We start from the raw sequence: 13064 nt of genomic DNA, 5'->3' as shown, positions 1-13064 counted from the left end.
ACATTTCCTATTGTACAGTGCTATGGGAAAACTGAGTTAAAGATTCTTCTGGTTTTTGTAACAACAACACTGCTAAATAAGGCTCACAATCCTGAAATTATATCATTACCCAAAGATCCACCAACATAAAATTGGTATCCCAACAGGAACAGACATGAAAGTAATTCAGTGGCTGGCTAGCACAGAATTGGCCAGTTGTATGACTAGAACCTAAACTTTTCTTCACCTTTCTCAAGACGGTGAAATCAAGCTAAACATAAGGTAAAATTAAATTCTGGGGAGAGTAAATAAGAATAGCATCCAATACATTTCCTTCTAATAGGCCTTTATATTCCAACAGTTTTAAGGACATGCAAGTTTAATTTTTAAAAAATGAAAGTAAGGAATTATACTTTATTTCCCTAACTCCTGCCACAAATGGCAGCCCAATAAATGACAAGTTCTACATCACAAGATTTTCTAGTGGAGCCCACCAAAGCAGAATTGGAAGTAATGTTTCAAACTCCTAGGCACCAGCATCATATTCATAGAAAATGGATAAATTCTCAGCATTTCCCCCAAGGGACAGTAGAGCTCCCAAACAGTCTTGCTTACAACATATGCAACACAATAATTTCAAATAGTGGCATCTATCAAAATTAGAAGATTGTGTTATTTGTTTAAAGCTTTAGATGGCACATAGTACAAGGGGGGGGGGAACCCTTCTTGAAGTTTGGAGAATTAAGCAACCACCATCATGGAGGCTCAGTGCCACAGACCATCAGGAAAGGCAAACAAGCCCAAAAGGGTATGCATCTTTACTCAGAAGCAAGTCCCACTGAATTCAATGGGGCTTATTCCCAACTGTCTAACTCCTTAGTATGGGGGGGGAGTATTTTCCAAGTGAAAAAAGAAAAATGTAAAGTTGATAATAAGACAAACAGAAACAAAATTGAGGAGGAAATTGCTGAAGCTATCAAAGCTAGGCATCATTTCAGTGGAATTTACTTCAGAAAAAAAAGGGATTCGTCCTCATTTTTGTATATAGGTCACACTGTTTGAGGAAGAGTAGTTGACCATGATTCTTGTAAAGTTAAATAGTAAATACATCCATAGTAGCAATTTTAGTACATAAATGTTAAACAGCAACTCTTTTCACTTCAACCATAACAAGCCAATATATCATATTATATCTGTTAATACAGTTTTAGTGCTGCTCCGACTGAAACAGGTAATAATATTAGACTGGTCTCTACTTTCAGTTATTGTGTGTGAATAATTTGACTCCAATGCAAATACTGGCCACCAGGTTTTGAATTCAGATTTCTTAAAGTAATTACTAGTTTCCCCAATATAATTGCTACCTCATCAGTAATACTGAAAACAGACTTTCCCGCCCTCCATACACCAACTGGGACCACTGTAATCGCTATACAACATCCAGGCTTATGAGTATGAATGTTGTATAACAAGCACCTTTTGTCACCCTGATATCAACAAGTCCTAAAGAGACCCACCCCTCCAGTTCGACAACAGACTGCCAATTCAATATCACCAGGCTATAATGCCCATTCACCCTACAATACCCATATGGACTCAATGTCTCTACCTTCCAGCCCGTGGCGGAAAGATTTCTCATATTCTTCGTGTCAATATACCCTCTGTTCTCTATACATGGCTGACATCATTGTTCAAAGGGCTTCATGCCTACATTGGTACATCATGGGATTTTTCTGCTCCCTGCCCCCAATCTACACACAACCCGTTGTAATGATGCAGTGCAGGCATCACCCCCACTCTGAACACACACACACACACACCCAGGCTGATGTGACCCAACTCTTACATATACAGACTATACGAAGATGTCCCCCCCCCCAACTGCTCCCACATTCGCATCTCTGTCACCCAAAACAAAAAGCAAGGTACCCCAAACTCCTGCCCCACTAGATTAATACTTGTCAGCAAATTCCACTGCCCCATAAGATACCACAACCCCTTCCCCTTTTGAGTCACTGAGATGATTCATGCCCCCCCCATCGCCTGTAATGACATACTTCTAACTAAGCACAAAACACACAAACACATACACCGTGCAAGACCAGATGACCTCAGACCATGGCAAACTGGGATGGCGGGGAGGCGAAGGAGAGAAAGGATATCAGCAGCCCAGGATATCCTCCTCTTCGCCAAACATGCTCCCAAACAGCAACATCCTCCTCCTCCCAGTCCAAACGCCACCCCATTTTCGCCCCCGATCTAAGAATTAAGACTGTACGTTCAGAGCGTGTGCTTTTCACCTCAAGCGACCCTGCCACGACTAAACCCGGCCGGCCAAGTGACCTCCCGCAAACGAGCAAGGTATGGTTATTATTATTATGAACATACCACCTATAACTTTACGCGTGTAGCAGGAGCATCGCTAATGGCAGCCGGACGCGGATGCGTGTCGGGCCGGCGCGCAAAGGTGCGCCCGCCCGCCCAGGAGGGAAGGCATCTACATAAAAGCGATGCCCAGCCAGCATCCGCGCCCGCACGTCCCGCGTGTGCACGGAGCTCGCTGTCACGCAACCACTCCTTCAGACGGCGCGGGCGACCTATCCCCTCCTTCCACATCGAGGCTGTGGAGCGATAGGGCCAGCTGGGAGGAGGAGGAGGGGGGGAGGGGGAGACGGTGACAGAATCCCACTTTCCCCCGCCTGGGTTACACCCATCCAGCGCCCACCCTGCTCCCCCTTTTTCCCCCTCTCGCCAATCCCACACTCACCTCCTGAGGGGCGTCGGGGTGGGGGCGTGAGTGGGGCGGGGGGCGTCCGGCTGCCTCCGGGGCGCGGCAGCTCCACCTCCTTCCCTTCCTCTTGCCCCGGAGGGTTTCTTTTTCTGGGGTGGGGGGGGGGTGAGGGAGGGGCTGCGAGGCGGAGGGAGTGGGGAGCCTTCCCTGCCTCCCTCACCACATCCCGAAAGCGACGAGGAGGAGGAGGAGCGGCTCCCTCCTCCTCCCTCCACACAGACACAAGCCAAGGCGAGGAGGGGGCGGGGAGGCGATGCTGCTGCTGCTGACGGGGGGACCGTGGAGGGGATGGCGGCTGACCCCCCCCCCCCACAACGCCCGCCTCCTCAGTCAGTCAGTCAGTCAGCCCGGCCGCTTTTGTTTTGGTTCCTTCCCCCCCCCCCTCACAACACCACACACACCTCACCAATCAAGGGAGAAGCAAATGACGAGATAGTGAGGAGGAGGAGGAGGCAGTGCGCGCACGCGCGGCACCCTCTTCCACGCGCGCGCGCGCGCGGCGGGGTTTGGGATATAGAAAAGGGGAGGGGGGGTCGGCGGCGGTACCGCCTCGCGCTTCTCCTGAGCCTTATTCTTCTTCTTCTTCAGGGCTACCCCCCGCGCGCATGCGCCTGCCGCGCACGCGCCACGCGCCTGCCAGGGCCGGGCGGCGGCGAGGGGCGGCTGGTGCGCGCGCACTCTCTCTCTCCGTTTTCCCCTCGGGGAAAGGGGGAAGGAGGGGCGGCGGCGGCAGCAACAGCAGGAGCCGCAGCTGATTGCCAGCGCACAGGTGGTGGGTGGGGTTAGGAAGCGCCTCCCTTGGCTGGCCGGCGCGGGTGCGCGCGGGACGGAGGGCGGGGGTGTGGCCGCTCGGCTTCCTCCCTTCCCGGTCTGCGAGCCCCCGCCGCCTCCCTTGCACGTTTCAAGGCACGCCCCTGACCCTTCAGGAGTAAGGGTCTCCATCTCTTGAAATAGAGCGGGGTGGGTCTTCACGACCCGGGGATGCTCCCAGGAAGCGGGAAGGAAGCATTGCCATGAATAGGGGAGTGGGTGGGTAAAGAGGCGTACCTGGGGGTTGGGGAAACCAGTGGCGTAGCGTGGGGGGTGCAGGGGGGGCCGGCCGCACCGGGCGCAACATCTGGGGGTTAGGGTTAGGGGGCGCAAATCCACGGGTTAGGGGGCGCAAATTACTTGCCTTGCCTTGCTGACAAGTAAGGGGTGCTGACAACCCACGCTACGCCACTGGGAGAAACCAAGTCTCTCATTTCCCCCCCCTCCAGGAGCGGAAAAATACCCCCTCGGTGACGTGTATGTGTGTATTGATGCTCCTCTGCTGTCATGGGGCAAGATTAAACCCTTACTCCTTAAGCTGTGCCCTCACTCCCCATCTTGTCGTCATTCGGGACATTTCAAGTACTTGGGAGACATGAAATGTCCTAATCTCTAATGTGGCTATTGTAGTAAAGTGATTTTTTTTTCGGGGGAGGGGCACTGATACAGCTCCCTTGCCAAGAATTCCAGGTACCCCCCCCCCCCAGGTACAACTCTGGGTGGGTAGGTGGATGCTACAGGTTACCTGTGTGATTTTAGATGAAAGTTTTCTGCTGTCCATTGTAAATGCCTTTGGCTATACAGTGGTACCTCGGGTTACATACGCTTCTGGTTAAGGATTCCTCTAACCCAGAAATAGTACCTCGGGTTAAGAACTTTGCTTCAGGATAAGATAAACAAATCGTTCTAAGGCGGCATGGCGGCAGCAGGAGGCCCCATTAGCTAAAGTGGTGCTTCAGGTTAAGAACAGTTTCAGGTTAAGAACGGACCTCCAGAACGAATTAAGTTCTTAACCCGAGGTACCACTGTATACAATAAAAATGATTGATTGACTTGCAAAAATAATTAAAACTACAGTTATTAACTTCTGTGCTGATCTACCGTGAAGTAAGCCCCATTGAACACAATAGGACTTCAGGACAGTGGCAAGGAGCACTTTAAATAACAACAACAGCAGCCACAACAACAACAACAGCCCTGCAACATTTACCTCACCTAAGGATAAATTCAAAATAGGCAATTAGAGATAGCACAACTTACCACAAGCCATTGTTTTAAGCAGATTCTGAACAAGGAAATACAGTTTTGTTGCATGCACTTCTAAGGGCACATCTGTGCATAACCCTCTCAGTTCAGTGCTTCAACTCCCAAGCTGGAACGACAATAGGTACTATTAACTAGACCATTAAAACTGGCACCTTATTGGCTTTGGGTCATTCCATTTGTTTCTACCTAATTCAATAACTATGGTAACACCAATGACATTTAGTAAGTAAGACTTGAACAGAAGGTTGATACTTTTGCACACTGATGGTGCTGTGGTGGGTTTTTGTTTTTACATAAGGATCCATCCTTGCATGGTCGTAGCTAGGATTTATGTTATGGGGAGCAGGACACTTCTATGCCATCATCCTCTGTCCGGGTCTGTCCAGCAGATTCAGAATGAAATGTCTCAACAGTTGCTTTAAATTACTTCCTTTCAACCCCAAACACTGAGAAAAACCTGTCAAAATCATCAGTCATTTGAATACTAGGAAGTTACTGACGCGATTGGTCTGTTTGCAGAAGCCTGTTACTCAGTTGCGCTAGGTAAAGGTAAAGGGACCCCTGACCATTAGGTCCAGTCATGACCAACTCTGGGGTTGCGACGCTCATCTCGCTTTATCGGCCGAGGGAGACGGCGTACAGCTTCCAGGTCATGTGGCCAGCATGACTAAGCCGCTTCTGGCGAACCAAAGCAGCGCACGGAAACGCCGTTTACCTTCCCGCCAGAGCAGTACCTATTTATCTACTAGCACTCTGACATGCTTTCAAACTGCTAGGTTGGCAGGAGCAGGGACCGAGCAACGGGAGCTCACCCCATCGCGGGGATTCGAACCGCCGAACCGCTATGTGGTTTAACCCGCAGCGCCACCCGCGTCCCCCTCAGTTGCACTAGAATGCCCAAAACATCACCCAAGTCACCTCAGCAATCATTTCAATTTTGAATATTCTGATTATTTCTACTTTTAGTTAAGTATTTTTTATTTATTTACTTGATTTAGGGAGGCAGCTGCCCCTCTGCCCACAGGCTTTGCCCAAGCTTCCTTGTAGAACTAAGTTTGATACTGATATATAGCACAAACCTAGTCTGGTATATTCCACTAAAATGAAAACAATGTCAAAAGAGCACATAATTTTTCTTCACCAGCAGTGCCCACATGTCTTTCAAAGACTGCAGCAGATCGTAGATACACATCTTTATTTCTTGCCTGCAACAGAAGCCAAGGCCTGAAAGGGGGGGAATAGGACAGTGCAGTCTATATAATTACATTGTTTCGTTAAGCAAAGCGGAAAACTCCCTGTGTAAACTGCATGCAGGAAGCAACAAATTCTGCAGTGTCTCATGCTGTACACAGCCTGCCTTGAAAGATTGTCCCATATACCACCAAGAATTAAACACTATTTTTTTTTTTACTATTGACAGATCTTATTGAATTCTTTTGCCGTGCTGAATTTAAGTTTTTATAGGTCGCCATCTGGATTGACAACAATGACAGAAGGAAATTTGCCCTTGAAATCTGAATGGTGTTATTTTCGATGGTGTATGTTTAACACTGGTTATTGCAATAATAATAATGATGATGATGTCACCTGCTTTTTCCACACTTGCATTCAAATGCTGGAATTAATCTTTGCACCACAATGCTGTTTTAGTATACGTACAAGTCATGTTGAGCTCCAAACATGGAACTATACCGCTCTCAGAGATCCAGCATGCGATAAGCTCAGGAAATAACACAGATCTGTCAACAGCATCTGGGATTCCAGGGTTGATCATGCATCAGCCTCTCCCAGAATAGCCATTCTGAATGGATCCTACTGTCTTGTGATGAGGAGGGGGAAATGGCATTTTAAAAACATAGTAAACTTAAGGTAAAGTTAGATTGCATTGAAAGAAACTCAGACTTTTATGCTGCCTGGTTGCACGTGTCACAGTGCGATTAAAGTGTGATGAGGAAGCAACTGATCTACGTGACAGGATATTGAGCCTCCACCAAGAAAAGTAGTAATATTAGTTAAGAATCATCCCAAATAATTAGTTTGTGTCGGCCTGTAGTACATCTGTAAGAACAAAAAATTTAATTGGACCCTGGCACAATTTCATAAAATTCTAATGTGTCTGTGGTAGGTAAATAGATTCCCTACTCTATTTCCTCTGAGACATCAAAAAAATTGCCACAAGAGCAAATATGTTAGGCAATTTGGATTTACATGTCAAAATTTCCCTTCAGAAGACAACAGGCGAGTTTTTACTCAGGCTGGGACTCTGAAACTTACTGTGTCTGGATGATCCTTCAGAAAGATTGTGTTGCTCTCTTCTATTTAATTGGGGAGCAAAGTTCCATTAGATGATGCCATTTCTCGGGATAATCAGTGGACTAGCATAGCAGGGAAGTGATAACTTAAAAAAAGGAAAGAAATAAAGAGTCTACCTGAGATAATGTAAATAAGCCAATAAATAAATTAAGCAAAAATAAACTATTGATAGGCTGAGATCTCAGCCCAGTCAAACTCCTTTCCTTATCTGTACTCCTCTTAACAGAGAGTCAGGATGGATCAATCAGATAGAAGGAGAAAAATGGGAGGTGGGGCTGCTACCCCCCGTCATGCACCATGTCATGAGAGCCAGTGTGGTGTAGTGGTTAAGAGCGGTAGACTCGTAATCTGGTGAACTGGGTTCGCGTCTCCACTCCTCCACATGCAGCTGCTGGGTGACCTTGGGCTAGTCACACTTCTTTGAAGTCTCTCAGCCCCACTCACCTCACAGAGTGTTTGTTGTGGGGGAGGAAGGGAAAGGAGAATGTTAGCCCCTTTGAGACTCCTTTGGGTAGTGATAAAGCGGGATATGAAATCCACAACTACAAACTACTACTTTGAAGTAAAGCACAGCTTACCACAGGAAAGCAACAGAACACACATGTAATAAATCATCTTTGACTAAGAATCCCCACAATACCTGGGAAATATTGGGTGGATATGTGCAGAAATAATTCTCAAAACATCACTTGAATAAGACCTCCTGAACATTGCTATGTATGAATTATGCCTATAGGAACACCATTGGTAATATGGCTGTTGTAATGGCGACGCAAGCCTTGAAAGGAGTGTAGCTGAACATTCAGTTCAAGCACTACCAAATTCACAAGTTATCATCATTAATAAATGTGCAGTTCCCTGGTTTATGTGGGATGTGACACATAGATAGCAGTCAAATACAACATTCCTAGAGTGGACATGAAAGGGGATGTTTGCTCCAGTCAGTAGAAAACTTCCTGTTTCCTCCTGAGCTGGGGCAAACTTCCTCTGCATGTGACTAGAGGTGGGCGTGACCTTACCTGCCCAGGTATCAAAGGGGGCAAGGCAGGCACCACACTCTCCTCTTCTCCATCTTGCTTTCGACGAGTGAGCAGCAAGTGACTGCCTGTCTGCAGTCACTGGGACTAACTCCCATATGGGGTAGTTCCACATGTACAGTGGTACCTCGGGTTACATACACTTCAGCTTACATACGCTTCAGGTTACAGACTCCGCTAACCCAGAAATATTGCTTCAGGTTAAGAACTTTGCTTCAGGATGAGAACAGAAATTGTGCTCTGGCAGCGCCGCAGCAGCAGGAGGCTCCATTAGCTAAAGTGGTGCTTCAGGTTAAGAACAGTTTCAGGTTAAGTACGGACCTCCGGAACGAATTAAGTACTTAACCCGAGGTACCACTGTATATACTTTGTAACATAAGTCTGCCTTCAGGGATCCATCTGTGAACTGAATGTGTGAGTAAACTTCTTTTATAATACTTTACACAAGATTGTGTCGTGTCTATTCTTTTTAAGGACGAGAAAAGAGGATTACCAGGAATCCTAAACTGAGAAGCTTAAACAAGCTTGCAGCAAGCTAACTGCTGTGCGTTTAAAAGGGGAATGTCCTCTGCTAAGTAAAGGGACTTGCTAACACAAGTTAGGATGGGTATTATTAAACAAGATATCCTCTCCTGCGTCCCTGAACATTTCCACAGTTTATCCCTTGACCATCACATGCTATAATACAAGTTCATGTTGACAAATGAGTGGTTTACATAATGAAGACATTGAGACACTTACTTAACAGACATTATTACTGATTTACAGGTTAAACTAACAGCACACACTGGCATGCAGCATAGAAGATATGATACAGAACCTCTTGCTCGGATGTGTTACTGTATAATCATTACAACACCAGCCTAATGTACACTTGACAGGTATTAATTTGTTAACAGTGCCCAGGTATCTTGTGAAGGGCAGAACCCAAAGCTAGTCCTCTTGAAGAGACAGGTGTAATAATGGTCAGAGAAATGTCATATAATGAGAATATGGAAAGTGTAATCTGCGTCAACATCCCTATTTTCCTGTTGTTGCTTTTATATTACCTGAGGTGCAGATGAACATTCACTGTCTTGGCGGAAGACACTAGCAGAGCAAGTGTTCTGCTACCGATACTGGAACATCATCAAAGAGGAATGAAGCCATCATGCTCTGCCTTCCACCAGTGCGTGCTGTGCACTGCATTCCCCAGGTGTGTCATAAAATAGCAAAGGTGCTCAAGAAACATCTCAGCCTTCTAACACTGGGAAGGTTAATGAAAATAAGTCAGGTTATCAATTGGGAATCTTCTACGCTTGTGTCTCCATACTATGGAAGCAAAGTAGAGAGCAATGTGTCTGAAGTGAGCTATGACGTATGGCCCAACTAAAACATACTCTCCAACATTTCTCTGATGAAAATATAGATGTCCCGTGCTATTTTTTTTCCTAGAAAAAGAGGTGTCAGAACTCACCACGAACACCTCCTCTTAGAATGGCAATGGCACCCACCTGAGAGGCGCAGGAACCAAGTTCCTGTTGAGTTCTGGCTGAAAAAAATCCCCGGGTACGTCCTATTCCATACCCTCCAACATTTCTCTGATGAAAATAAGGGCATCCTAAGGAAAAGAGGGACATTCCAGGATCAAATAAGAAACCAGTATAGCTTCTGTGAATCAGGGACTGTCCCTAGAAAATAGGGACACTTAAGAGGGTCTGCTAAAACTTAGACAAAACATCCATAGAGCACCGAATTAAAAATCTTGAGGCAGGCAGGCATTCAGACAGCCTTATTGAACCAAAATCCTCCTGATGTGGATTCTACTTGCTTTGAGTGGGAAAAGGATTTAAAAATAAAACAGAAGCTCTCAGCATTCCACTGATGACCACCAGCAAGAAATTAAATTTTGAAGACAGTGAGTTGTACTTGTGTAACTGAAGAACTGTTTGAGTGGAAGATATTGCTGCTCTGTATCTTTGCACTGGTCTTCGGTACGTAGGAAACAGCTGTGACACATCTGACTATTTCTAGGTTGGTATCACTACACTGTCCATGGCTCTCTTGGGGCCTCAGGCAGAAGGGTTTCCTTTCATCTACTATCCAGCTCTTTTAACTTGAAGGTCCCAGTGACCAAACCTCAGGCCTTCTGCATGCAAACTTGCTTTACCATTAAGTTCTGGTCAGGGAGAGTAGAAGCAACACTTGGTCTAGACCTGTGTGTTTGTGAGGAAGAAAGGGAGAAAGAAACATACTTGAGTCAGGGCCGGCCCATCCATGAGGCAAAATGAGGCAACCGCCTTGGGCCACAGGATCCAGAGAGGCAACAGATGAATGTATCGCCTGCAGCCCCCCTTGGGTACTCCCTGGGGGGGGGGGAAGCACTGATGGCAACCATTTTGGGGTTAGACAAAGTTCATGGAGGAGAACACCGCCAGTGGCTTAGTCATAGTAGCCATAAACTCAGTGGTGGAGTGTGTTCTCATGGTGCATGCAGCGCACGTGTGAAGGACAATCAGAGGCCAAAGTACCTATTGGGTTCTGAGGATGGATGTGCTCTTTGTGCATGTGTTCTGGGGCCGAGCTGTTTGTGCAAAGAGCTCTCCTTTCTGGCAAAGTGACATTTCCACATGGTTCCCACCACTAAAAGGTCTCTTTGGTGTGTGCTCCGTATCTGAACGTGTGGTCAGAGATATATGGGCCCATGCCACAAACCCTGTCCCCTGAATTGTGGGCTTCTTGTCGGGGAGCCAGATACCAGGGTTGGTGTGCCGTCAATGTTCACAGATGTAGCCTGAATCATGTCCTTGTTGTGGTAAGCTGCGTTTCGTGGCAGGAGTTGGGGAGGGTGATTTGACCCCTCTACTGAGTTCCGTGGCACCTTTTTGACTTCCACCACCACCATAATAATAATAATAATAATAATAATAATAATAATATTGTATACAACGATGTGGGCTCTTCAGAGACCAGGGGAATTTAGGATTTTGAATATATCTGCTACTACCCTACTCTCACCCTTGTTTCTGCCAACACTGGTCAAATTGTGTTGGCGATTCAGATACACTCACATGGAGTTGCGCACCTCTTGGGTTGAACCAGCATAGTTCCACTGGTGGAGGCAAATGGGAGGTTCTAGCAGCACAGCAGGTCTTCTACGATATCCTAAAATGCTTTCTCCCAGCTAGCATATTGCGTATAACGGAGGACCCTTAATATGTATGCTATATTCAATAGTATATTGGATAGCACTATAGGAAGATAGCTCTAAGTACAGTGGTACCTCTGGTTAGGTCCTTAATTCGTTCCAGAGGTCCATTCTTAACCTGAAACTGTTCTTAACCTGAAGCATCACTTTAGCTAATGGGGCCTCACGCTGTAGCTGCGCCACCACCGCATGATTTCTGTTCTCATCCTGAAGCAAAGTTCTTAACCCGAGGTACTATTTCTGGGTTAGCGGAGTCTGTAACATGAAGCGTTTGTAACCTGAAGCATATGTAACCTGAGGTACCACTGTAAATACAAGGCTAAAGGTAAAGGTAAAAGTACCCCTGACTGTTAGGTCCGGTCGCTGACAACTCTGGGGTTGCGCGCTCATCTCGCTCTATATGTCGAGGGAGCTGGCGTTTGTCCACAGACAGCTTCCGGGTCATGTGGCCGCTTCTGGAGAACCAAAGCAGCACACAGAAACACCGTTTACCTTCCCGATGGAGTGGTACCTATTTATCTACTTGCACTTTGACGTGCTTTCTAACTGCTAGATGGGCAGGAGCAGGGACCGAGCAACGGGAGCTCACCCCGTCGCGGGGATTCGAACCGCCGACCTTCTGATCGGCAAGCCCGAGAGGCTCAGAGGTTTAGACCACAGTGCCACCCGCTACATAATCACATAACTAGGGGACTATGCTATTTCCACATACACACACACATCCAGGTTTACATGGTGCCAACTACCAACAAGAGGGAGAATCTACCTGATAAGCATCACATTGAAAGAGAACATTTATTTTCAAAGACGAGATCTGAGTGCCTTTGTTGTCCTTTCTCTAATGCATTAAATAATCATGGTTGTGGGGGTGGGGGGGAGTAGCAGCAGCAGCAATGACAAAGGAGGAACAGCAGTTTTTTTCTACAGCTTTATCTCATACTAATTATTCATAGCAAAAAGGGGGGGGGAGGGAGAGGGGGGGAAAAACAAAAGTAAGCAGAATGGAACATATGATCATGATGTCAGCCTCTGCTAAAATTGGGGGGAGAGAGAGAGACCAACAAGAAAACCAAAACCCCACCTCGCTTTGCAATGGACAGTGTATCCTAGCGACTGCAGCATAAGGAACAGGTTGCTAAGAGACCGTGGAGTCTGCAGGCAGCCGTTCTGGCCATGCTCAATACGGAAATAGGCCATAAAAGGCATTTCCCCTTGTTCTAGTCTCCTGGTTGCCATGGTGCTCATACATAAGCAATGGATCCCAAGTTTTGAGGCACTGCTAAAGAACATATTTCTCCCCGTTTTCCTATTTATTTATTTATCTATTTATTTAAAAAAACCACACACACGCCCCAACCATCATAGCTGGCATATGGTAGGTCTCATTCCCGCCCCCAAATTGTGCAAGTTAGTGGTGATAAACTAAGTGACAAACAATTCCAGGCATACTAAGAAGCTAAGCTTTTGCATCAGGCTGCAATTATCCAGTGTTTTAATTTATCCAGTAATGTTATTCATTGGGGGCGGGGCGGTGTTTCTAGTTAACCTATTTCCAGAGGTAAGTTTTCTCCAATGCCAAAACTACCTAAAGACCTAAAGCAGAGAGGCAAATAGAAAACAACAAAGCTCAAATGTATTATATTTTCCAACTCGACTGCATTCACCTGTCGAACTAGTAGGC

The 13064-nt window shown here is 46.5% G+C and overlaps 1 protein-coding gene across 2 annotated transcripts in view; it reads right to left on the bottom strand.

Annotated features, from left to right (window-relative positions):
• Positions 1–2998, bottom strand: part of TANC2 (tetratricopeptide repeat, ankyrin repeat and coiled-coil containing 2) — a 197838-nt gene extending 194840 nt beyond the window's left edge. The window contains exon 1 of one of the 2 annotated variants that reach the window (XM_083407362.1): positions 2747–2998. The gene's annotated coding sequence lies outside the window, so the exon portion shown is untranslated. The remainder of the gene's footprint in view (positions 1–2746) is intronic. The other variant, XM_083407363.1, reaches the window with a different exon arrangement.
• Between the last annotated feature and the right edge of the window lie 10066 nt (positions 2999–13064).

This window comes from Podarcis tiliguerta (genome assembly GCF_965153285.1).
Source record: "Podarcis tiliguerta genome assembly, chromosome: 13".
NCBI classification, from domain to species: Eukaryota; Metazoa; Chordata; class Lepidosauria; order Squamata; family Lacertidae; genus Podarcis; species Podarcis tiliguerta.
Note: the sequence above shows the minus strand (reverse complement) of the source record. Positions and strands in the feature narration are given on the sequence as shown.